Raw genomic sequence first — 27,590 nt, 5'->3', positions numbered from 1 at the left:
TGCACCTCCTCAGAATGAGGCTGCTGTCTGTTCCTCAGCTGGGAGGAAAAATGAAACCTAGCCTGTAAGCAACCTCGGGCAGGGGCTGCCGACACAAAGCTCCAGAAGTGAACACGGACGCCTCAGAATAATTTGGGGAACCTGATCAAAAGATCCAAGTACTGTGTGTGATAATGAATACAGACATGGAAGCGGGTTCTGCTGTGCAGCTGCCGAGGCCCGCCCAGACCTGCCCAGGCTCTCCTACCTTAGCCTCCTGGCAAACCCTGGAGTTCTTCCCCCAGGGAGACCTTTTCTCGTCAGCAGCTCAGTGTCAAGGGAGCTCTTTGTGTGAATGAGGTGAGTGCCAGCAACGCCATGTGGCTATTTTAAGCCTGGGTTTGAAAGTATTTTTCTAACACAGCCAGGCAAGTCCATGTATCAATGGTCTGTCTCCAGGTTATTCTAATTCTCACCGTGCCGCTATAGACCTAGGATCACAGACCTTTAGAATATCGTCATAATCACATCTCATGTCTACCCTAATTTATGATTCATATTCAGTGCCTGGAAACAGTCCCTGTATTTAATAATAATACCTAGACCTAAAATCATCCACTGTTAATAACTTACATGGTTACAAAACATTAATGATTTCCTGTAGACCAAGCAAATATTTTTAACTACACTTGGCAAATGACATGACTTTGCTAAGTCATATGCAAGATAATCGTATGCATTGCTAATCATATGCAAGAAGGGCAAAGAACAGAAGAGTCAAGAATTACTTCCAAGTTTCCATCTTGAGACAATGCGGAGACATGTAGCTGTTCACCTAAATTAGAGACGGTCAATAGAGAAACATATTTAAGGAGATTTTGAATTCAAGTTATCCGAAGGGATACATCTAGTGGGTAGTTATGAATTTGTGTCCAAGTTTCTGTCTTGAGACAACGGGGAGATGTGTAGCTATTACCCTAAATTAGAGATGGTCAATAGAGAAACATATTGAAGGGGATTTTGAATTCAAGTTACCTGATGGGATACGTCCAATCCTATAAAAGCGTATAGGGTGTCCCGCAGAACTATTGAGAGTAATGATCTTCATTTAGAGATTAGCTTGTGTAAACTGAGGTCATGGGATTAGCACAGATTACCCAGAGAAATTAGGAAAACGGGACTAGAAACCCGAGGATGAAATCACAGAATTACCAACACAATTGCAACAGTTGAAGAGCAATTAGCAGAAAAATCATGATTTAAGGGAAAAAGGAGTAAATAAAGGGAGTGAGTACCCAGGAAGAATAGCAGGAAAAACAGCGGCCTGAGTTTCCAGCAGGAGAAACAGACACTCACACTTTCAAATGCCGCAGAGCACAGAGAGATAAGAAAAGCAAAGCAGCCATTGGGTAGTACTTTGGGGACTTCGTTGACCCCTTTTACATACGACGTCATCTGTTGAATTTTCACAGAAGTGAGAGAAAAGAAGCCACAGGGATGTGGAGGGAATTGGTAATAAATTCCAATCAACCTTTCGCTCGTTCCTTTGCCTTTTTTTTTTTTTTTTTTTTTTTTTTTTTTTTTTGAGGGCTGCTATGAGCCAAACGCTGTGCTGGGCATGGTCCTAGCGCAGTGAACTAACCAAACAAATTCGCTGGCCTAATAGAGCCCAGCCACTGATGCGGACAGAGAGAAAACATAAACACATTTATGTATGGGAGAACAGAGAAGGCTTTACCGAGGAGCTTTCGAGGAGGGCCCTGAGCTCAGTGAGGGAGAAAGCCCTGCAGGCACATGAGGCAGTGCAGCCTCTCAGCGGGGCCGTGCGGGTGGGACTGGGGAACAATGAAGGGCCCGAGCAAAGGGGAGCGGGCGGGAAGATGAGGTCTGAGGGGCGGAAAACATCGGAGCACGTAGGGCTGTGAACGGCACCGGGTAGGGAACTCGGAAGCGTTCTCATATGTTGGAGAGACTTTGGAGGGTTTTGAACAGTGGCGTGCACTGATCTGAGTTATATTTTATGAGAATGACTCTTTGGAGAATATACGGTAAAGTGATGGAAGAGAGCAAACGTGAAATTCTTACTCACACAGGTTGGCAGAAGGAAGGAAACGGATGAACACGATCACCAGACTGCAGTGAAGGGAATGGGAGAATTTTCAGCAGGAGAGAGGAGGATCTTCTGAGTTGTAGAGAAGGAGGGGCCCACGGCCAGGGGACAAGGTGCAGCGGGGAGAGTGGGTTGAGGCAGAAAGGTTTAAGGTAAAGAAGGATCAGATTTCGGCGAGAAAAAGGATAACTCTTCCACGTTCAATCAGAGAAAAAGGAAAAGAAGGAAGCCAACCTAGGGAATTTCATAGTGAACTCGAGATGTTCAAAAAATCTTCATGAATGTCCCCTATTTTTTCCATAACAAAGATACCAAGGTCCAGGAAGAACAAGAAAAAAGGCAGGAATCATTTGTGGAAAATGGAAAAGTCAAGAAGATGAGAGACACATGGAATGGTTGCCCTTGATTACTCAGGCCCGGCTCAGAAGGGAGACAATGAATTTGTAATGGCAGAAGGAAAACCTTCCCACTTTGTATAACTATTTATTCCAAGTGTGTCTGTTCTTATACTGGTCTTTAAACTATTTTCCTAGTAAACATGGTTGGCAGTCATGCCCACAAAACCCTGGGCATAGGTCATGCTACCATTTTCAGTTAATTTACTGCCTTAAAACTGATATGTTTAAAAGATTATTTTAATGAGACAATGCTAAAAGTTATTATTAGAACAGTGTTTCACTTCTGCCATGGGAAAAATATGATTTATAGAGAAAGATAAATGCCCCATCAGATTGCATGTTGAATCTCTTGCTAGAAAATATGTTTATAAATAGTCTCATGATATGTAACCTACAGCTAATAAATTACTACAGATGACTGAACTATATAGTACACAAGACATTTAAGGACTAATACAAACGTTTTATTGCAAGTGAGAAAATTAAGGTTACACACTGAATGAGTGATTAATATAGTCAGAAATTATCCCAAGATAGCTATAGTTCAAGGGGCCAACAATAAACATATTGGGCGGTGTTTTCATTGAAAAAAACAAAAACATTTATCCTATTACATTAGGTTTTGCCCAGAAAAATAGGTATTGCATTGTAACATTTAATGAAATAATGGCCTTTCATTGAAACACATTTTATTGTGGGAGTATTTTAGACTTGTGGTATATTTTTATTTCTAAGAGTTTAGGAAGCAAGTGTATGTGAAAAAGTCTAGCCTAATAATTTTTACATGCATCATTCCTTTTGCAATATCCTCTGAATTAGCTTAGTGTGGACATTATTTCTGATTGGATACATGGCTGTGCGTCACTCAACCTTAGGGATGTTTTTTCCAAGATACTCATCCCCCAAACAACTGCCATTGGCATGACGATTTCAAGAGGTTTCTCATTCCCAGGTTGTTTGATATGTTTCACGGGTGTGCCCTTGAGCTTCTGTGTAAAGCGAGGGTAGTGGGCTCATCCTTGGAGGAATATAATAACCCACGATGAGGAGATAGTACAAGAGCAGTGTTTCATTTCATAAAAATATCAATGCAGACAGGTCCTCAGGCTCAAGATATGCTCCAGAATACACTGTGTAGCTAAGGTTTGGACTTCGCCGTTTGCTCTACCCGTCACCCCGCGGTCCTCAGCCGCCCTTCCTGCTCCTGGTTTGGCAGCATGTGAAAAAGTGTGGCCACCCAAATGCTAGTTAGGACCACCCAGATGGCCAGGCTGAGCGCGCACCTTCCACAGGTTCAAGACTAGAATTAATTGTGAACATAATGAGTAGAAAGAGACGCCTCAAGCACCCTCGAGAAGACAGATTTACTCCCTCAGATTCCAGGGAATAACAGACGAAAGGAAGACCCGGCTCTGGGTAGGAGATGGAGGGGGCCTCACAAAATATTACTTCACACTGATTAGCTTCAGCGGTTTCCCTGTGACAGTGTTAGTACGTGTATTCCACCTGAGGACCTTCTGCAAATGCTGTTCTCTTCCCCAAACACCTAACCCACCAACGTGTGTCTGCAAGTAAAGGCTGCAGACTGGTTTCTGCACACACGTTGATCTGCAGGGAGCTGGGGGCTGTGAGCCTGCGTGCCGTCTTCAGCTGATTCCTGCAACACCCTGGATGCTCTAATTCCACCCAGGTTTTGGCATACCTATCTTCGAACCTAAATTATCCCCTCTTCCCACAAAGTGAACATTTGCAGCTACCTGCTAGTATTCTGATTAAGAAGAGTATAAATAGGCTTCACAATTTTCAGAAATTCTTCTATTGAACGTGATGGGAATCGAAAGAATCTTTGCAGCTCTATTTTATTTACTTACCATTGCCTCCTCTGCCCAGAGGAAAGAGGCGACTGGGCAGTGCTGGTTTTCATTTCCCTGTACTTGCCCCCAGACCCAGCAAGCACAGCAATTAGAAAACCTCAGTGCCGCATCTATCTCTGTTACTTACAGAGATATCGTAACATGTTCATTCAGACTTTACCACTTAACTATAGCAATTCAAAGGGTACAAAGGGAATAGAAGAATAACACCTATTTTTATCACTTTTCCATTTTCAAGTGAAGAGTTACGATATTTCCTTAACATGTAGTTCCTAAACTTCTGCAAATGGAGCAATAAATCTGAAATACCTGTTTTAAAATAATCAACTTGTCTCATATTGAAAGACAAAATATGCTTTAGAAGATTTCCTTCCTTTCTTCTTTCTTCTCTGTTCCTCCTTCCTTTTTTTATTCCCTCTTCCCTTTCTTTTTTCTTTCCATCCTTCAATTATTTCTCCTTTCCTCCCTTCTTTTCTGCCTGTCTTTCCTTTCTTCCTCCCACATTTCATTCCTTTCTTTATTCATCCTTTCTACTGCAGTACATAGTTACTAAAAAGATGAAGTAATTTTTCAGACATAATATTTTCCCACCAAACCCCCATAATACTGAGAAACCCATCAATAACCTAGCTCACAATGTACAGGATATCATCATTCTCTCTACTTGGAAATGCTAAAAAGGAATGCATATACCCGCTGAATAAATACGCAAGTCATTTAAAAATAGACACAGGAAATGGTCATAAAAGTCTACTTTCTCTTGTCAAATGCAGGATTGGGTTACACATTTTAGATGCTCCCAATTCTGGCATCGACACCTCCCATTGTGATCCAATCTGAAAATAATGCTAAACTATAAAATAAGAGGAGGAAAGCTGTGATATTGTGATTTCTAATAGGAAACATATATTTTGATCTCCATCCTCAATTCCAGGCACAGAGCTCTAAAAACTCCTGTTATTTCCTGAGTGATAAGGGTGCTAGGTGCATCTTTGTTCTCGTATTTGGTCTTTGACCCTGATTCAGGACACAGAGTTCCTAATCCCTTGGAATTACCTGGATGATAGGAGTGTCTTTTGCTCTAACGAGATGTCCCTTGGTGATCCTGGATGGGGGCTGGTCACCAGAAAGCCACGATTAGAAAGATGGAACTTTCAGTCTTATGCCTCCATCCTCTGGAAAGGGGAGAGGGGCTGGAGTCTGAGCTGACAATCAATCATGCCTACATGATAAAGTCTCCATTAACATCCCTTAACTCTGGGATTCAGAGAACTTCCAGGTGGGCAAACATCCACATGCCAAGAGGGTCACACACCCCAATGTCACAGGACAGAAGATCCTGTGTTTGAGGAACCTTCTAGAATTCATCCTATGTATCTCTTCATCTGGCTGTTCAGATGAATCCTTTGCAAATGAGCTAGTAAATGTAAGTAAATTATTTTCCTGAGTTCTGTGAACTGCTCTAGCAAATTAATTGAACAGAGTAGCTAGTTCGTTGGTCAGAAATTCTGGAGGTCCAGACTTGTGATTGGCAACTGAGGTCGGAGGCAGCCTTGTGAGACTGAGCCCTTAGCTTGTGGGATTTGACTCTTACTTCAGGTAGACAGTGTCAGGCTTGCTCTGAATTATAGAACGCCTAATTGGTATCTGCTAGAGAAAAGTATCTGTGCTGTGTTGAGTGTAAGAATAGGGAGGCCAGGTGTGGTGGCTCACGCCTGTAATCCCAGCACTTTGGGAGGTCGAGGCAGGTGGATCACAAGGTCAGGAGATCGAGACCATCCTGGCTAACACGGTGAGACCCCCTCTCTACTAAAAATACAAAAAATTAGCCAGGTGTGGTGGCAGGCGCCTGTAATCCCAGCTACTTGGGAGGCTGAGGCGGGAGAATGGCATGAACCTAGGAGGCGGAGCTTGCAGTGAGCTGAGATTGCACCACTGCACTCCAGCTGGGCAATAGAGCAAGATGCCATCTCAAAAAAAAAGAAAAAAAAAAGTAGGAAAAACACTTAGATTTTTTCCTATCTTATGTGGTAGTCAACCAAGTTCAGATTTGTCTCATGATGACTATGTTGATGTTCTTTGTAGTTTAGATATAGAAGTTCCTTCAAAAAGATTCTGGTTTTTTTTTTGTGATGGTTATTCTTGCACTGCAGGTGCTCAAAGTATCTGTCTGGTCACTTAACCCTGCTACCATTCTTTTAACATTACAGGTCACTGGAGGAGGAGTTGGTTTATACATATGATTCCAGCCTCTTTCCAGTTAAGCCCCTTCTTCGGTGCTCAGCATTATTTTGCAGGTGTTGATGGCACAACTGTAGACTAGTCAGTGCATGTTTATCAAGCATTCCATAAGGGAAACACATTGGGGGATGAAAAAAGGCAAAATCAATTTTTTTCTGATGTTTTAAAAATTCAGTTGCCGCAGTGAAGGAGCATAAGGAAAAGAAACATATTGCAAACAGTTCAAGTGCTAATAAACCAGGAGAAAAATGGGTGGTTTAGGTGATAACGGCTACAGGATATACAAGGAGGCTAGAACTTATTCTGAATTCTGCTTGTTATAGAGAAATTCAGACTTGATTCATCTTGAAAGAAAATCAAGATATTATCTAGGCAAAGAAAAAAATGGTCAAATGTTCATGGTATGAGTGAAAAAATATATACATCATATTTGAGGGCTGGTGAGTCAGATTAGCTGCAGTGAATGTTTTTAACAGGTAGGTAGTTGGGGATACATTTATCGGGTAGGTTAGCTCACAACTGTAAAGGTCTTCAAAAACACCACCAAGGAATCTGGGATAAATGAGGAATCCCCGCAGTCTTGAGCAAGAGCACGGCAGGATTGAAGACGTGTTTCCAGATTGGCCTGGAGGCAACGTGCAGCATGTACCGGAGTTGGGAACCAGGTTATTGTACCCCGCTTATTATTTAGCATTGTCTACACTGTCAAGTTTTGGAGCAAGTTGAAAGTTCCCCTTAGATCCCGCTTGGTAGCCTGAGAGCTCCCTATCGCCTGTAGGAGGCGCCGTACTGCTCAGCAGCAGGGACTTCCGGCAGCGGATGTCAGTCACGATGCTTTCCTCAAAGCTCTTCCGCATGTCACAACTCACCCATCTACGGATGCGCGGCCACACCCGGAAGACTAGACAAGTTGTCCAACCAAGAGTGGAGCTTGGCAATTCCAAGCTGCTGTCATTCGGAACTCTGGAGGTGTATGAAGACGTCCTTGATTTATATGAAGGTTTCCTACTATGATCGGCTCCTATCTGAGGTCAGTAGAAGGCCCAGTGTTATTTTACCCAACGTCCTCAAAAGGCATTGCTTTTCACTATGTGTTATGATAAAAGTCAGTCATTTTGAAAGTTTCTCAAATTGATACAACTTGGCTTCATAAATATCAATCAGTTATATGCATCTGTAATGGATAAAGAACAGTTAAAGCCATTATTCTCCTCCCAATCAGGTGGTCTATAATTTTAGGAAGATTCCTGCCTTCTAAGAGCTCATGAACACAGTGAATTGTGCTACCTATTGTAGGAGATGTTAACTCCTATTTTTAGGGACACAGCTCCACTTATTTTCAAGTCTGCTTTGAAAATAGATGTGGTCATGTAACCAAGTTCAAACCAAAAGAATGATCAGAAGAAGTGCCATCTGGGTCTAGTCCTTAAACTGCACGATGTGACTTCATGTCCTTCACCCTTTATGGCAAGCTGCAATGGAGATAATCCCTAGGTTGACTTTAGAAGCCACACATGGTAGATGACAAATATTTATGAACATAAATCCCTAAATGACTGTGAGGAGATGGATCACCCACTGATGTATCCAACTACTAACTAATGTTACCTGAGTAAGACGTCAACTTTTATTGTGTTTGAACCATTATAAATTCTGGAAACTTCTGTTATATAGCAGTTAGTTTACCATGGGTCATATAGACAGTCAACATTTGGTTTATTCTACCAAGATTAGCCAATAAAAAAGGTTTTAAAAGGAAGTAAATTCATGGAAAGGTAATTTTAAATAATGAATTTTGAGGTCAACAAAGCTTTAAAAATATAGAAATTGAAGAAAATTCAGGTTATGTCATGTTTATAAACATTTGGTGTATACACAAAATAATTAGGCATATGTAGATGATTAATCACTCTCAAGAATTCTTAGTTGTCTGTTTTGTTGAAAAATAATATCTAAAATATTTATGAGTGTTAGTACAAAGTTCAATTTTTAGATTTCTTATCTTTGTATTTTTTGAAACCTACAGAAATTCTGTGTGTGAAGAAATTCTTACCATGGTTACAGCAAAAAATATTTTGAAGAAACCTTCTAAATTATGTCTTTCAAATATATTTTCATGATATGAACTGTAGTTCTCACTTTCTTAGGAGGTTAGCTATTTTGTTTAGTTGACCAGGATTGCTTCAAACGTATACAAGAAATACACTGTGTGAACCACATCGTTTATTAATTAGTCAAAGCTTTTCCAAATTTGTTAAAAAGAAAAAAATTGTCCAGCATGTTGTAGGAATAGTTAGAACTAGAGTAGATCTCAAAACTACCTCTCCCTCTTTGATATGGTTTGGCTCTGTGGCCCACCCAGATCTCATCTTGTAGCTTCCATAATTTCCACATGTTGTGGGAGGGACCTGCTGGGAGATGATTGAATCATGGGGGCAGGTCTTTCCTGTGCTGTTCTCATCATAGTGAATGGGTCTCTTGAGATCTGATGGTTTTGTTTGTTTCTTTGTTTTGAGACGGAGTCTCGCTCTGCTGCCCAGGCTGGAGTGCAGTGGCGTGATCTCGGCTCACTGAAGCTCCACCTCCCAGGTTCACACCATTCTCCTGCCTCAGCCTCCCAAGTAGCTGGGACTACAGGCACCTACCACCACACCCGGCTAATTTTTTGTATTTTTAGTAGAGATGGGGTTTCACCATGTTAGCCAGGATGGTCTCGATCTCCTGACTTTGTGATCTGCCCGCATGGGCCCCCAAAGTGCTGGGATTACAGGCATGATGGTTTTAAAAATGGGAGTTTCCTTGCACAAGCTCTCTCTTTGCCTGCTGCCATCCACGTAAGATGTGACTTGCTCCTTCTTGCTTTCTGCCATGATTGTGAGGCTTCCCCAGGCACATGGAACTGTGAGTTCTCCATGAAACCTCTTTCCTTTGTAAATTGCCCAGCCTGAGGTATGTCTTTATCAGCAGCATGAAAACAGACTAACACACTCTTTAAATATTAAGCTAAATAATTAAAGAGCATCACAACATAATGTTAAGTTCTCATGCACAATTTCAGCTAATAAAATTTCGTTGGGCATCTATTTTTTAACTGTCATATGGCTCCCTATTTTCATTTCATAGTGTTTTTGTGGTTTGTAAAATGTATACACAAATGTGTACATATTCTTCTTATCCTTGTCTTTTTCTGTGTGCAGATGATGAACTTGGGGTAGAATGGACCTTTTGTTCAGAGAGACATTTGGTTTTCATAGCCTCTTTGACATTGGAGTCTAATAATATCTTTCCTAAGGCATTTTGTTACCCTGAAGGGAATTTTAGTGACAATTCACTTAAAGCAGCTTTTTGATGTTGCAAGTGTTTTTATTTTTTTGTTGTTGTTTGGTTTGGTTCAGAAGTAGAGATCACATATGATGAATGCAATGATCTGCAATATTTTAAGGTCCTTACTTTGCAAAATAGGTCAGAGATATAAAATTGTATGTTGAAACAGTAGCCAATAAAAATTTTGACATTAATTAGGGGTGCAATAATAGTCTCAACATATGCCTCATTCTAAGATCTTAATGATAAACTCTCCTGGAAGTTTGATTGATTGTTTATCTGGTTGTTTCACCTTTATCTCAACAATTTTACCATGGCTTCCCTAACATTTATTTCATCTTGTGTGAAGAATATTTCACATGATTTCCTGGGAAATTTTTCCTTTTCTTGTTATTATATCTTCTTTGTATTAACATTGATTATATGAATGATTGAGTTAAATTTAATGAATAATTAATTTTTCCCTAGTTTCTTACATATTGGTGAAGACACATCTGTAATGCATTGTTCCAAATACATTGTAGACTCTAACGGTGAAGGCATCTTACATGTATCATGTGATACTCTTATCCATGTCACTTGCTATTCATCCTGATGGACTCTTTTATGCAGTATCATCAGTATCAAATCTAAACCACTAGTTGATGGCAGATTCTAAAGCAGAAAAAAAATATGTGAACACAGCTAAGCCATGAATCATTCAATCATCACTGTGATTTCAGCATTCAGTACCTAACAACAGAAATGTAGTTGTTCTTCCTCAGCCAGTATTCCTGATAAAAAAATGAATTCCATATTTCGTTCCTTCTTTTTCTTTCAACGTGAAACATTGTTCAGTATTGTCATTAAAAAAAGAAATGCAAAAACTTTGGAATTCTCTGTTGAAATTTTATATTAAGAGAGATTGTAAATGACAGGTTGGAATAAAATCATCTTGGAAGAATGTAAAATATTTCTGCAACCAAATAAAAGGGTTATTTTGATCATTATAATTTCTACTAATAGTATACAATGTAGATTATGTACTATAAAGAATTTAACCAATAATATTTTTTCATTTTTATTTTGGATTTCTAAATGTAACATTACTATATGGAATTTATTAGATGCCAATTTTAAGTTCTTCTGTGTGCATTAGGTGTCTTAATTTTTTTGCATCCTTGCAACAACCTTCTCAGATAAATAGTATGATTATCTCCATGTTAACGTGAGGAGCCTGAGGCACTTTGTAGATCACGTGTTTGAGGTCACACAGCCATTAGATAGCTGAGCTGGGACTGAAACACAGTTTGAGCAAACTTCAGGTTTTACCCTCTGTGCTGTGCTGACTCTTCACATGTTAAAATTGTAATTCTGCCTTAATTATAAATAAATAATCACTATCATCAGCTTTGGTTTCCCTCTCTTTTTTTTTTTCTTTTTTCTTTTTTTTTTCAAACTGACAGCTTTGTTCCTACTACTTCTTTAAAAACCAAAGCAAGAAAAATCAAAGAAACTTGTCTTTTCACTTCTCACAATCAGACTTGAATTTTCCCTTGGAGTTATTTTGTTTATTTTTTGTTGTTGCTGTTGCTGCTGTTTATTTTTATGCTTGTTTTTTGTTTTCTTTTTAACTTGCGATCAAGCTCCCATAACCTAAAGTTTACCATCTCACCCATCTTCACATGCACATTTCAGTAGTGTTAAGTACATTCTTATTGGGCAACTAATCTCCAGAACTCTTTTCTTTTTGCAAAACTAAAATTCTGTATGCATTAAATTCTATACGCATTAAGCAGCTGCCTAGTATCCTCTCCCCACAGCCCCTGACAACCACCATTCTAGTTTCTGTAGATGAATATGAATACTCTAGGCACCTCATATAAAATTGAAAACAGACTGGGTGCGATGGCTCACACGTATAATCCCAGCACTTTGGGAGACCAAGGAGGGCAGATCACCTGAGGTCAGGAGTTTGAGACCAGTCTGGAAAACATGGTGAAACCCTGTCTTTACTAAAAATACAAAAAAATAGCTGGGCCTGGTGGTGTGTGCCTGTAATCCCAGTTACTCAGGAGGCTGGGGCAGGAGAATCACTTGTACCTGGGAGATGGAAGTTGCAGTGAGCCAAGATCACGCCATTGCACTCCAGCCTGGGTGACAGAGAGAGACTCTGTCTCAAAAAAAAAAAAAAAGATAGAAAAAGAAAGTGGAAACACAGTGTTTGCCTTTTTATAACTGGCTTATTCCACTTAGCACAATGTCTTCAAGCCTCACCCATGTTGTAGTGCATCAGAATTTACTCCTTTTCAAGGCGGGATAATATCCATTGTATACATTACATTTTGTTTATCCATTCATCCACGGATGGACACTTACGTTGTTTTCTGTTTACTTGTTTTTTAAAAATGTTTTATTTACATTTCATTTGTCTCAGTTGACACATGAAAAGCTGCCGGAACATAAAATGTTACCACCAATTATATGCCCCCAATTTGGAGTCTCACACCACAGTGGATAATCCAGGATGCTTGAGAATTGAGATTTCTATAATTTACGAACTCTTAATAATGTGTGCTTTAATTTAAGATTTGAAAAAGTCAAGAAAACCATGTCACCTTTAGGATAGATCAACAATAATGGTTTGATTATAATTGTTCTTCCCAGTTAAACAATCACAAAAACAACCCAGGTAAACCGTAAGTAGATTTCCTAGTAGTGGAACCGGACAGAGTGAAAAGAGCTTAGGTTCTCTTCCATAAACTCCCAAGCTAAATGAGTTGGAATAAATATCCGAACCTCTATTTCCCCACTTGTGAAAGAAGGAGGTTGGACTAAAGGCTCATTTAGTTTCTCTCACTTCCTCAGTATCTTTGGCCCTCGTCACAGGCCGTTTCTTTGCTCAAAACAAATATAAGTGAAGTTTTGCAGTGTTTCTCACAAGTGCTCAAACTTACCTAACATCTATCCTACTGGAGAACAAATACATCGATTTGGCAAAACAAAGTTATAAATCAAAAAGGACTTCTGCAATAGAAATTTGCATTTAGAAAAGAAATATATGTGAGCAGGAACTATGAGGCAAGGATTAGGAAATAAGTCGCTTTAACACACCTCAATATTAAAGGGTATATTCACCAATTTGAAAGAAAAACATTTGTTCAAGTGCAGCCCACAGTTCACTACCTCCACTTTCTGTCAGCAGTCCTTCCCCAGCTGTATCCACTCTTCAAAGGCCACATATATGTGTTTTGGACACAGGCACTGGGTCATAATTTGCTCTGTAATTCTAGATTTTATTTTCAAAATCGGGATTTTCAAGGGAGCAACTTGCGTGCAGTATGCTTTTGGAGAGTTCTAAAGGTTAAGTACAGTATCCAGGAATTTTAAAGCCAAGGGACCTCTGAGTTGTCCCAGAGTATCTATTCATCATGAGCCTATCATTTCACCCCAGGGCTTCAGCTAAATATATTGCATATAAAAAGTAATTTCTTTTTCTGACTCTGTCCTCCTAGGACCTAGTCAAAAATCTGCGTGGTATTTCTAAGGAACATACTTCCTTCTCTTATGCCATCCAGTTTCAGATTTTTATTTATGTTACTCCTCACAGTACAGAGACGATAGCTTCAAAATTGGAATCTCACAAAGCGTTTCTTCTAAAATCCCTGCTTCTTTAGTCCATTTTACACGGAGCTTACGAGAGCAGCCCAACCGGCAAGCGTTGCATGCATGTCAGCATTATTTCCAGCCCACATGGTTAACCCGGTTAGATCAAATCTGAAAGAATGTCAAGTTGCCTTGGAAGCGAACAATAGGTGTAGCTGATCCCACATCCCTGTGAATCGGACGGCTTCTTTTCTACCTGCAAATCTCTACCAAACAGTTCCTGGGCATTTAGTGACTAGGTTTGTGTTTTCAAATCAATTTATATGGCTAAATGTACTATTGAAAAGAAAATATTATTATGCAATATTTTAGTTTTGTAGAATGAGAGTTTCATATCTCGAAGGGTAGATTTAATCTCACCAAACCTGACTTTCCTTTGTGCTGCTGCTTCTCTTCTGAATGACTCTTATTTTTTCTTCCTGGTTCTGTGTGGCCCTCTCAGTTTCATAAAATCACCCTTATAAATTGGAAACAATTTTAAATGCATTCCAGGCCCTCATGTGCCTATAATCACGCCGTTTTCCTGGATGATTGGCATCATTAAAGAGTCCCCTTTTTCACTGTCTTCTGCCTGGTCAGTTGTCATGTAAGTTACAATGAAATTGTAGCACTGCTTTTATTGGAAGTCAGTATTCCCTCAGCCCACTTACCTTGTGATCCAGCATCTACAATATAATAGAGTTAAACTCTCAAGAAAACATCATCATAACCAACAAGGCAGAATACCTGAGTCATTTTTTCCCAAACCAGCATTTCCTAAGTAGAGCCTGATTTCAACACCATGTCCATGCATGGATACGTGTAGATACCAACCAGGCTACGGAATGTTTGAATGGATAACTTCCAAGTTCACTAAGTGTTTGTCTTTCCAGTGTAGTAGTGAGGAAATTGGTCTTAGCTTGACTCTCCAGATAAAGGATTTTCTGAAGCCATTCTAGGTCTATTTCTGGTGTCTTTACAAATTAAGTCCTATTAAAGTAGTCCTGGGATGATGCAGTACAGATGCTCCTCAACTTACAATATGGTTATGGCCCTGACGAACCCATCATACCTTGAAATTGTCATAAGTCAAAAATGCATTTAATGCATTTAATACACCTAACCTACCGAATATCATAGCTTGGCTTAGCCTACCTTAAGTGTGCTCAGAACACTCACATTAGTCTTCTCCTGGTCAAAATCACCTAACGCAAAGCTTATTTTATAATAAAGTGTTGAATATCTTATGTAGTGTCTTCAATACTGTACTGAAAGTGAGAAACAATATGGTTGCATGGGCGCTTGAAGCGTGGTGTCTACTGAGTGTTTATTACTTTCACACTGTATAAAGTCAAAAAATCTTAAGTCAAAGAATAAAAAAGTCTGTACTTAATTGAACTAAAGAAAGTTTCAGTCAATTAAAGATCTATGTCAGGAAGAGAGACAAAGTAAGACTTCTGTAGAGAAAAAAAGGGGGCATTCAAAGAGCTGCAATGCTTACACACATTTTTAAATCATTGTAAAACAAAACAAGATAATTTCTGTGATTGGCCTGGAGGCTAATAAACTGTGTTGGTTTTGAGGCCTGCCTACAGGTGGGAGTGTTGCTATCGCGTAATTCATCAGTAATGATTTGGCCTGTGCAGTATTAGAAATCACTTTGAATATACATTGAGTGGAAGTGCTTTCTGCTAGTCATTGTCATCAGCAAACATTTCCTAAATGCTTACCGAGTGTGTGTGCAATACTGTCCTTGGCTTGCCACTAGCTGTTTCCACCTGCAGCCATTTCCAGGACAAATCCTCATTGACTGATGTACCCAGCAAGAAACAAACATTTTAGTTTCTCTTTTTTTTTTGAGACAGAGTCTTGCTCTGTTGCCCAGGCTGGAGTGCAATGGCATGATATCTGCTCACTGTAACCTCTGCCTCCTGGGTTCAAGCGATTCTCCTACCTCAGCCTCCCAAGTAGCTGGGATTACAGGCACACACCACCATGCCTGGCTAATTTTTGTATTTTTACAGAGATAGTGTTTCACCATGTTAGCCAGGCTGGTCTCAAACTCCTGATCTTAGGTGATCCTCCCACCTTGACCTCCCAAAGTGCTGGGATGACAGGTGTGAGCCACTATGCCTGCCCTAGCTTTTGTTTAAATGGCACACTGATATGGTTTGTCTGTGTCCCCACCCAAATCTCATCTTGAATTTCCACGTGTTGTGGGAGGGGCCTGGTGGGAGGTGATTGAATCATGGGGACAGGTCTTTCCTGTGCTGTTCTCGTGATAGTGATTAAATCTCATGAGATCTGATGGTTTTAAAAAGGGGAGTTTCCCTGCACAAGCTCTGTCTCTCTTTGGCTGCTGCCATCCACGTAAGATGTGACTTGCTCCTTCTTGCCTTCTGCCATGATTGTGAGGCTTCCCCAGCTGTGTGGAACTGTGAGTTCTCCATGAAACCTCTTTCCTTTGTAAATTGCCCAGTCTCAGGTCTGTCTCTATCAGCAGTGTGGAAACAGACTAACACACAGACACTACGTTTCTACATAGACCCCCAAGTGTTTTCGTTTTGCTATAAGTATGACAAGCATTTTTTTCCCTTCTGAGTCAATATTTAATTCCATCTATAAATGAACAAAAATGAGAGAAAGCTCACTAGCAAATACTATTTAAAATAACTTTTTTATACAAGGCACTTTCTACAAAATTACAGTCATTGTAAAGAACACAGGTTTAACCTTAATATATTCCTTTGTTTGGTGAGCTAAATTGAGAACCAATGAAGTTTTAAATGCATAGGGGAAAAAAGAAGCAATAGGAAACCAAGAGAGCAAATGCTGTTTCAAATTAAATGAGGGTAGAATTCAAGGAATTCTAATACCACAAATACACCTCTAAATTTAATTCCCATTGGTTTCAGGTACAACTCTTAATTCCTACTTCACCTCTTTTTATGTTGTGGGGAAAAAAAATGATCAAGAGAGAAAATAAATTGGTAATTTCAAAGCTTTTTTACAGAATACACCCTTGAAAGTTTATACAAAGTGCCAGAGTCACTTGAACTTTTAAAGATCTAACTTTTTCTAGCAGTGAGTTGAACAATATTAGAGCAATAATCTATTACCCTTTAGTTAAGTTCTAAAGTTGGTACTTGACTGTAATCACAGGAGACTTTAGCAGCCCCCAACCACAGCTAAAAGTCCAGCCCATGCACCAGCACTTTCATGTACTCACTGGAATGGCCGGTAAGGGCTAATGGTGTTACCCGAGAGCCTACTTCACCTTCACACTGTTGCAGTGAAATAAAAGACAGTGACGAATCTCTAAGCAAAAGGTTTTCCTTGAGAATATATATAAAAACAGAATTGCAGTGCAGGGTGTACGCACAGCCCACGGTGGTCTTGTATGCCCTGGGAAGAAAGGAAGAGGTTGGAGTTTTCTTGGGAAGGAGAAATGTGATGTAAATTGTTTTCAAAGTGAGTTCACTGGTGCTAGTGAAGACTGTCGGGAGCTGGCAAATCCCACAGGGTGAGGAATGGTGGCAGGTACAGTTTCACCTGGACATTCTTAGAGTCAGGGCAAGTCATTTGGGCAGCCTCCGGGCAAAACTGGTCTTAAGGTTCTAACTGCTCTTCTGGTAGCTGGGCTTTCCAGACAGTTCCCGGAGTGGGTGCTTTGTGTCCTGCTTTTTACCAAAACCCCTTCACTCTGATTCTTTGCGTGTGACAGGAGTAACTCCAGTTCACATAATCACTTCTCAAGCACTAGCAGGGCCTGCGGTAATGTGGAGAGTCAGGCTCACAGCACTCCCTGATCATCAGTGGGCACGTATTTTGGTTTTAGATGAGGCATTGAGACACAAAAAGCAATTTTATTCTTAGATACATGGCAACTTTGATGGTACAGCCAATGGCTAAAATGAGGCTTACTATTAATTGGGTTTTGAAAGTAATATTTAGTAATTTTTGGGGTCCCTGTAGATTGACTTTCTTGTACAATTGTTGTTATTGTTAGCATCTTTGCATTTCGTGGCTTTAACACGGGTAGTTTATTACCATAATGAGAGATACCTTTATTTCTTTCTGCTATGTGACTTCTAAAAATCCTCGAGGACGGATTATTAAATTTAGCTGTTTTTCAGTGAATTTAAATATTGCTGAAGAAAAATATTCTAATTTAACCGAAGTCACTGAAAAAATTAAGCAGTTAGAATTAAAATAAGAAGTCACCACTTCTTTGCTGGAATAATTTCTTTATTGAGGAAGTTAAGAACATGAAGGCATGCAGGCTGGTACTTGCCTTCCACCAACAAACTATAAGAAGGGCTTAGAGTCTGTGTATCTTTTCTCGGTGACATAAACAGAATGGTCTCAGTCATATTCGTTTCATGCCATTTCCCTACTCGTGTGCTCTTCTTACTTTGAGGTTTGGAATCACAGTAAGAATCATACTGGAAAGGATTCCAAATGTAGTTTTGTCTTTAGAAAAGCAAACTATGCTACCTCATTAATGTTTTACTCCAAAGGAGATTTTCAAAATATACTTGGCAGGGTTTAAAAACTGCTGGAGCTGCACTTTAGAAGTGTGGTTTTTGAAACCATCGCATAAATACAGATAAACTTTATATTCATCCTTTGGTGTTTACTAACCATACAGAAAAGGAATATTTAAAGCCCAACAAGTCTCATATTGCAGTTTCAGATGCCACATTTCTCCAAGTGTAAACAGAAATAATTAAGGTAATTATTGCTTGAGTCCTCTGGCAGTAAAGTACGTTTATTTTAAGCAATAGATGTTCAAAAAGATGTTTGAAAATGCATGGCTCTACCTGAACCACAATTGCATAAGGAAAGAGAAAAAAATATATCTGCAGCAAGATTTTTACAAGCCTGCTGCAGCCTTTTTTGCCCATGTAAATAGTTTCACTGCTGAAAAGCTGAGTCATTGCTTTTTCCAACAATGGTTTCTCACTAAGTAAAAGAAAACAATCTCTCTCTTTTTTTTTTTCCCCCAGAAGCCAATACACAGAGGCTGTTAATTAGTGTGTCTATGGGTGGCATTTGAGACTCTACCAGGCCAAGCATTCTCCATCGTGGCTAAAGTATCAAATTACCCCCAGCAAGAGGCCCCCTAAAGCCCCTAGCATGCCAGCAACACCCCCAGCCCATTTTGGATTTTGCAGAAAGAGGAATTTGAAGGACTATTAAACACTGTGTAAAATGCTCACAACAGATCAGCATAAAGCCACACAGTGCAGGTGTTTCTGTAATTGGAACAATGCTCTGTGTTCAGTGGCCTCACACTCTCCTTCTTCTCCAGCACTGCTTTGGGTTTTACAAAGCGGTTCAGGAAACCAAAGTGCTGACTGGACTTTTCTGAAAATTTAGGCCTCCACATTTGGTATAAAGTCAAGAGGTGGGTTTTGTTTTTCCACCAACCTTTTCTTAAGGAGCTGGCATTCCCATCAGGAAGATGGGCATTTACAGTTCCTTGAATAAGGCTATTTGAAATCAAATATTCCAGATGCATGACAAGTTGACACATGAGGGATTAAAGAATATGTTGTATGCAGAACATATTGCAAATGGTACAAACCCCTTTATTTCTGGAACTACTTTACAAATTTGAGCTAACAGTATTTGCAGAGTAATCCTTAGATTAATCCAAATAACGTGATTGCATGCGTTATCTGAATACTTACTGCTTCCACTCGAATGTCTTAGGTTGCTAAACACTGCCCCTAATTTCTGTTATGTTTGCAGATAACATGCTGATAGAAATTGTAAAGAACCAATGAAGGAAGATGATCCTTTGGGTGTTTAGCAGGCAGAGTGCTTTCATTTTGCGTATTCTCTCCTCAGCTGTGTAACACCTTTGTTCCGTGAGCCATGCTCTCTGATTGCTACAAGAAGCACCTTGTTTTTCATGCTGCCTTTAGCAGAGTCTGCAGTTTGCTACGTTGCTAAAAAGCTCCCTCTTTTTCCACTTGCAGGTGATGAGTCTATGAAGCAAGGTGTTCTCTTTGTACAATTATCTGGACCCACTGGTGCATTTGAAGGCTGAATACCTTTGCTGTGGGGAAGAGCTGCTCTGACAGAGAAATGGCTTTCCTTGAGAAAACGGCTCACTGCTGGAGAAGTCTCTATTATGAAGAGGCTTCTTGTTAAAATAATTATTTGCTTCAGTGCAGGTTGAGGACAAATAATAATATAAGAACAAATATTAGAACATGGGCTACAGAAGATCCATCTCCAAGCTTCCCAACTTTCTTTTCCAGAGATTCGGGAACAAGATAGAAGACCATGCCTATGCCTCGTCCCCCTGATCGTCAAGTTGAAACAGTGGAGGAATTGGAAGTTAGTTTAGCTGAAAAGAAAACTAAAATGAAAATTTAAAAATTTACAAAGTATCAGTTATGAAAGTGACCTTTAAGAGAAGATTGAAAATTAGGCCATTTACACTCAGCATAACCAAAAGTAGACAAGACCCCTTCATGAATTCCTAGAGTCATCTCTATAAATTATGATATGTAATGAATATCGTCAATAGGACGATAATCTGTTTGATGTTGATGCTGAGGCTTCTCACTGGAAAGGTCGTCTACTTGCCTGTATGGTGTATTATGGTATGATCACAAGCTCTCCTTGTACTTCATATTTCATTAGTTGAAGTGGTGAAAATTTAATGTAAATGACTAAAATATTATTCAACACTGATATCAGCCATTGGACACTTTATCTATCTTGCTCATTTTTATCATTTATACATTACTTCAGGTACTGGTTATTTTTGATTTTATATGTATATCATATAAATGTTTCCCATATAAAATTATCTTTCATGAAGACAGAAACTGCCAAATAGAATTATGGCTTAATGGGGATATTTTTATAATATGCATGGTGTGGCATTCAGGCCACTTGTCTAATAACTTCGGTCCTGATATATTGAAAGCATATTTACGAATATGTTGCACATCATTGAAGGACAAAAGATTCATTTCCTTGTTATAGATGCCATTAGTTTCATTTTATATGAGTGCATTTCATCAACTTACTGCCATTTCCTTGAAATTAGCAAACGAATCCTCTTATTTTTAATTGATAAATTGCAATTTATATGAGTGTGCTTGCTGAGAGATGACTTGAAATGAACGTGAGTAAGTCTGAGTTCGGATTATAGACATTTCACTGTGCATCAGAAAATGAAAAGCACCAATGATGACATAGCAGTTTTTGTTAAAATAAATCAACTTTGAAAGAGAATAACATTCAAAACAATTGATCTTCTTAGAGTAACATTTTAACTCATAATTATGATATGATTTTTTTGAAGGAGAAATGAGAGGATTGGGGTTTTCTGACTTTATCCTTGCAAGTTCTTGTATGTTTCATTTGGCACAACAGATGAATTCTTGTGTAGCTGTTTCTGTGTCTGTCCCAGTAATTTATTCCTAAGTTAAATACCTGAAGGAAGATTGCTAACTACAGGAATCTGATAATGAATTGTTTTGTTATTATAGAACATAACTGAAGTCTTCTTGTTAAATGTGGCTTTTTGCTTTAAAATTAATTTTAAGGTGGATTTGAATTGAGTACAATTTTTTAAGTATAATGTTGATGATTTGCATTAGTGGAAAACCTCAGCCAAATGATGGACAGGACATGGGACATGCAAAACCTCCAATAGTCACAATAGCCTGGAGTCCTTTCTTTGCCTCCAAGAGCGGTATTGTACACTTTAAAAGCTTGCCCAGGGCCAGTGGCTAACACATTTCTATTTTACAAGCAGTTTTGCCTAACTTCTAGTTACTGGTACTAAAAGCAACATTTAGAAAAATAAGTAGAAATTATAAGCTTTGCCAGCTTGAACACGCAAATGAAGAAGTTATAAGTAAGTGAATGTTCCAGACAGGGAAGTGTACGTAGGAGACTGGAGTAGGCCTTTTAACAATGAAAGTGCTTATTTGTTTTCAATTTCAAAACATTTATTCTATCATAAATATGTATACTCATAAGGAAAAATATACAACATGAACCAAAAATGTGTTACAAATTGGTTATTTTATGTGTGATACACAAATGTATGTGTTTTTTGTAACTTGTCTACTTTCTTTACTTGTCTATTTTTATTGTGAGATGTTGTTGAAATTTTATTGTAACTCTTGCATTATAATTTTTTGAAATATACTGAAATCACACAGACACATAGATGCACATGAAGAAGTATCACTAAAATACAACAGAATAAAGAGTATTAAACATGTGAATCTTCCAAAATAAGGCAAGAAAATGGAAGCAGAACAAAAAATAAATGGGACAAAAAGAAAACATCTTCTAAGGTGGTAAAACCTTAAACCAACACATATTAGTGCGTTAACTAAAATACCCTGAGAACAGCATGTAAAAAGAAATTGTTATTGTAAATGAAAATTAGTCCATGAATTGATTAACTGGAAAACAAACTGTACAGCAAGATGCTGTTTAAAGAAACACACTTGAAATATTAAGAAAGAGACAAATGGAATGTGCATGAAAAGAAACCTGGAGACCAAGAAAGCACTCAGCATAAGGAAACGGGGGTGTCAGTATTATTATTTCAAAAAGGCAGACTCCAACACAGTCAGCAAACCACAAATAAAAAGTTGCAGGATCATGTAAAGTACAATTAAATGGGAAGCAAAAATAATTTTAAACGCATCTAATAACAGTGTTTCAAAAACTTGTGAGGCCAAAACTGGCAGAAGTAAGGAGAGGAATAGGCAAATAGAGATTTTAATACCTCTCTTTTAGTAATTGATAGAAAAACAGAGAAAAAATAAGTAATAATATAGAAGATTTAATCAACCCTATCAATCAAACTGACCTAATTGATATTTCTAGAACATTACGCCCTGACTTCAGTGTTGCGGGAAGTCAGGGACCCCAATGGAGGGAGCGGCCAAAGCCATGACAGCAGAACATAAACTGTGAAGATTTCGTGGACATTTACGCCTTCCTATCAATGACACTGCGTGCACAGCGGGACATGGAAGTTCATTAGTGATTCTAGTTTCGCCCTGACCTCCTGCCTTGTGATCTTTTGTCACCTTTGAAGCATGTGGTCTCTGTGACCCCCACCCTATTCATGCACTCCCTCCCCTTTGAAAATTGCTAATGAAAACTTGCTGGTTTTACGGCTCAGGGGGCATCACGGAACCTGCCAACATGTCACCCCGGACACCCAGCTTTAAAATTTCTCTCTTTTGTACTCTTTCCCTTTATTTCTCAGACCGGCCAACACGTAGGGAAATAGAAAAGAACCCACGCTGAATATCGGGGATGGGTTTTCCCTGATACTTCAGAACACACATTTTTCAAGGCACATGGAACTTTAATCAAGGTAGATGATAGGTTGATCAATAAATCAAACCTTAATAACCTTTATAGGATCAAAATCCTCTAAAAAGCCTTTGTTCTGATTCTCTTACTACAACAGTATGAAAATAGATACCAAAAATAGTGAAATAGCTAAACATTCCCAAATACTTTGAAATTAACGAATTTCTGAATTACTTAGGTCAAAGAAGAAAAGCAAGGGAAATTAAAACATTTTATATCAAATTATCTTGAAAGAAATACTAGAAGAGAAGTCTAAAATAATCATCTCAGCTTATGATTAAAAAGCTATGAAATTAAGAGCAAATTAAACAGGAGGTAGAAGAAAGATCCAATAAAAATGAAAGTAGAAATAAATAACTTAAAAAAACTGACAGTGGAGAAAATCAGCAGAGACAAATCTAATGCTTTGAAAGAATTGATAAAACTGATGAACACTTAGCAAGACTGATAAAGAAAAAAAAAATTTTGAGTATGAAGGATGAAGGGAGGGAGGTCACTGTATACCCCTCAAATACCAAAATCCTTATGCCAATTAATTCAACTAGTTAGATGAAATGGAAAAAAAACTTTTTCAGGACACAAGTTACTGAAATAGACTCACCAAGATATAGAAAAAAAATAGATGTGTACACTGGATTCATAATATTAAAAAGGTATTAATGACTCATTGGTAAATTCTATCAAATATTTTGTGAAGAAATAATATCAGTCTTACAAACTCAGAAAATAGTGAAGGAAGAAAAAATTCATAACTTGCCTAATAAAACCACCACATAATTGATATTAAAATCTGAGCAAGATCTTAGAAAGGAAATTACAAACAATATTCTATCTGTCATGAATATAGACTGAAAAGTCTTAAAAAAAAAATGTGAGAAGCTAGAATCCAGTAATCGGTCCAAAGTGAGACTCCAGGATCTAAGATTGGTTAAACAACCAAAAATCTATCGGTTCTTCACCATATTAACATAATAAAGGAAAAAGCATATTATTTTTTCAAAAGATACAGAAAAATAAATTTTCTAAAATTACTAGGTATTTAAGTTTTAAATGCCATGCAGAACATTAAGAATAAAAGGGAAATTTCTTTATGTGATAAAGGACATCTCACAAAACCCTAAAATTATCATACAAAATTATCATAGTAAAATCTGTACATTTAAAATGTATATGACTTACTGTATGTAAGTGAAACTCCAAAAATATGACAAGTTAAATGTTTACATGTTTTGTGTGTACTTTAGAATAAGTGTACTCATGAGTAGTGCAAGCTGTTTTATATGCCTGCTAGGTTAGGCTCATTAACGTGTCTCTGAAATCACACATATGTTTAATAATTTTTTGAGTGATAAATACATTATTTATCAGGAGATGTTTTATGTCTTCTAATTTTATTTTAGAATTTTCTGACTATGATTCTGCCAATATTTGCTTTATTTATTTATTTAATTAAAAAAAATTTTTTTTGAGACGGAGTCTCACTCTGTCACCCAGGCTGGAGTGCAGTGGTGCAATCTCAGCTCACTGCAACGTCCACCTCCTGGGTTCAAGCAGTTCTCCTGCCTCAGCCTCCCGAGTAGCTGGGATTACAGGCACGCGCCATCACACCCAGTTAATTTTTCTGTTTTTAGTAGAGACAGGGTTTCACCATGTTGACCAGGATGGTCTCAATCTCTTGACCTTGTGTTTTCTTTATTTTAAGGCTGAGTTATTAAATGCATTGAGGTTGATTATGAAAGTGGCCATGCAATTTTCCCCTCCCTAAATTCGCGCCTTTCTGATATGCTGTGGCAGGTCCTTCCACCCTTGGATACTTGGAGTCTTGCTCTACCTCCTGAATTTAGCCTTCCGTGTCATTTTGACAGGCGGGATATTAGGAAAAGTGAGAATGGTGGAAACTTTAAAATCACAAGTGTTTTGGTTTTCCCATTTCTTGCTACTCTTGGGATTCCTGTTAACACCGTTATGTGAAGAGGCCATGGACAGACTGCTGGCTCCTAAGAGACAGGTGACCTTGTCCCTCTAGTCACACAAGCTGAAAATCACCAGCTGAATTGTGAGCTACGTATGTGATTGTTTTAAGTCACAAAGCTTCTGGGTGTTTGTTACATAGCAACACGTTCTGATATAAGACATGAGTTTAAAACTGTAACAACCTCCTTTTGAATGGGCAATTTCCTAATTATTTAATGACCTACCTTCATGCTACACTCATCCAATATTAATAGGGCTACCTTGCTTTATTTTGGTTAGTATTTGTGTGGTTCATCTTTCACCATAATTTTATTTTCAGTCTTTCTCTTTTTTCTTAGTGCGTTTCTTGTGAAAATAAGTAAATTTTTGATATTTTTGTTACATGTAATCGCAGAAGATAACTTGAATCCTGTGAATTAGATGGTCAATGACTGTGGTCTTCATTTTTACTTTTGCTGCCATCTTTTGGAATTCCTTCTATTTGCCGTGTTTGCTATGTCATTTTTCGCTTCTCTGTATTTTTTCTTCGATTTCATTTTAAGTTTAACTTGATTTAAAAGTCACATAGCAAAAATCTGTTGTTTTATGTGCTTGAAAGTTTTTATAAGTATCTTTCAAAAATCCAAAATTATTGTTATCCTATATACATCCTCCTCCTGAAAATGTACACATTTTGGAATGCTTTTGGCTCTAATCACGCCCTCAAGCTTATATTTTATTCTTATCCTGATTTTACATACTTACAGATTTTATTCTGTAAATTAAATATTTTTGACATTATATGTAGAAAATATTCTTTTAGGTTTGCCCATGTTTACCAATTTCTTTGCCTATTCCTTTGTGAATCTCAGGTATCACTTTTGAGTTTATTTTTCTTTTCTTGGAATATAAACTTGGAAGTCGCTTTACAATAAGTTCTGTTATAGTCAACTTTCTCAATTCTAATTTGTCTGATAATTTATTTTCCTCTTGCAGTTGTTTTTTAAAGATAACTTGAATAAATACACATGTCTAAGTTATAAGCTGTATGTATATATTTTACTGCCTTCTAGCATAGGATATTATTTGCTATCAAAATTCTGTCAATTTGTCTGTTTTTTAAATAGGTGATTTATTTTCTTTCTGACTGTTTCTAATACTCTTTCTTTATTATTATTATTTTCTATTTAACAGAGTTAAATGTTGACATTTCCACAAAGCAAAAGCAATGGAAAGGAAAGTTTTTTTGCAACTTAGCACCGATCAAAATATTTATACCAAACTGCACTAGTAGTCATTACATTATTTACCAGTACACACAAGCAGTAATGTATGAAATAAAAGATGATTTTACTGGATGATATATTGATGAAACAGTGAAAATTATTATATTGAATCTCAACCCTAAAGTATATGACTTTTTTTAATAGAATTTCATTTTTACATGTAACAAGTTAAAATCTTATTTTAGTCTTTAAATGCACTGGAATTCTCTTCAGCAATTTTTTAAGAAAATAAATAAATCTTAACACCAATAAGTTTGAGAACTTCTTAGATGAATCTAAATTAGAAGCAATTTAGACAATTTTATTTTTATTCTGTTTTCCTCTATTTACCTCCCTGTACTTAGGTCTGTATACTTTTCTCAAAAGGTTTTTATGGATCACTAATTCCTCGTTAGTTGTATCTAATTTTCTCCTTAATCTTTTCATTGAATTTTAAATGTCAATCACTTTTTCATATACAGGCATTTTAGATTCTGTGTCTGATATCTCCATTGTATTTAGTATTATAAGTCTGATAGGCTGTAGTTCCTCATATATTATCATTATCATTATTTTTATTATTTTACTGTTAAATAATAAACGGTCTGTCCAAACTTAATTCCTAGAAACTCTGTTAAGTTTGTCTGTCCAAACTTAATTCCTAGGAACTCTGAGGAGCCTGGGTGAGGAATGGCATCCAATAAAGGTATTCCTTTATTCCTGACAGGAACCAAGAGGGGTTACCCACCTGGGAGCACTTTGAGGTAATGTTTACAGGAGATTTCCCTGATCCTGCACAGAATGTAAATTCAAACCCCAGACTATATGAGGAAAGGCCTGCCAATTTTCAGAGGAAAACTTAATCTTAGTTTTAGAAATCACATGGAATGTACCAAGACAAACCGTTTTCTGGGTTCATACCATTTTGAGCAGTGGTCCCCAACCATTCTGGCAAAAGGAACCGGTTTTGTGGAAGACACCTTTTCAATGGGGGACGGTTTTCAGGGCGAAACTGTCCCACCTCAGATCATCAGGCATGAATTAGATTTTCATAAGGAGACCGCAACCCAGATCCCTCATACGCACAGTTCACAACGGGGTTCGCGCTCCTGTGAGAATCTGATGCCGCCGCTGATCTGACCCGAGCTCTGGTCAGTAATGCTCCATTGCCCCACACTCACCTCCCGCTGTGCGCCCAGTTCCCAGCAGACCACAGAGGGTCCTGGTCAGCAGCCCAGGGGCCGGGGACCCCTGATTTAAATGACAATTTTCAGCCTATGAACGGTTACTGAGGTTAGGGCACCATTAGTTGTCCTGAGTTTATGCAGCAGTCAGAGATTGAGAGTCTCCTGTCTGCCAGGGCTAAGTTCCAGTGTCTCATTTCTGTCAAAGCTCTCTGCTCCCGCCAAAGGCGTTTGCATCCAGGACAGCCCCAATCTCTGTATTT

General features: G+C 38.2%; 1 long non-coding RNA gene across 1 annotated transcript; it reads left to right on the top strand.

Annotated features, from left to right (window-relative positions):
• On the top strand, nucleotides 1-27,372 carry LOC126955470 (uncharacterized). Its single transcript, XR_007725936.1, has 3 exons — nucleotides 1-339; nucleotides 19,538-20,170; nucleotides 26,809-27,372. It is a non-coding gene; the product is annotated as an uncharacterized LOC126955470 (long non-coding RNA).
• The last annotated feature ends 218 nt before the right edge of the window (nucleotides 27,373-27,590 follow it).

The sequence above is a fragment of the Macaca thibetana genome, chromosome 5 (assembly GCF_024542745.1).
Source record: "Macaca thibetana thibetana isolate TM-01 chromosome 5, ASM2454274v1, whole genome shotgun sequence".
Taxonomy (NCBI): domain Eukaryota; kingdom Metazoa; phylum Chordata; class Mammalia; order Primates; family Cercopithecidae; genus Macaca; species Macaca thibetana.
Note: the sequence above shows the minus strand (reverse complement) of the source record. Positions and strands in the feature narration are given on the sequence as shown.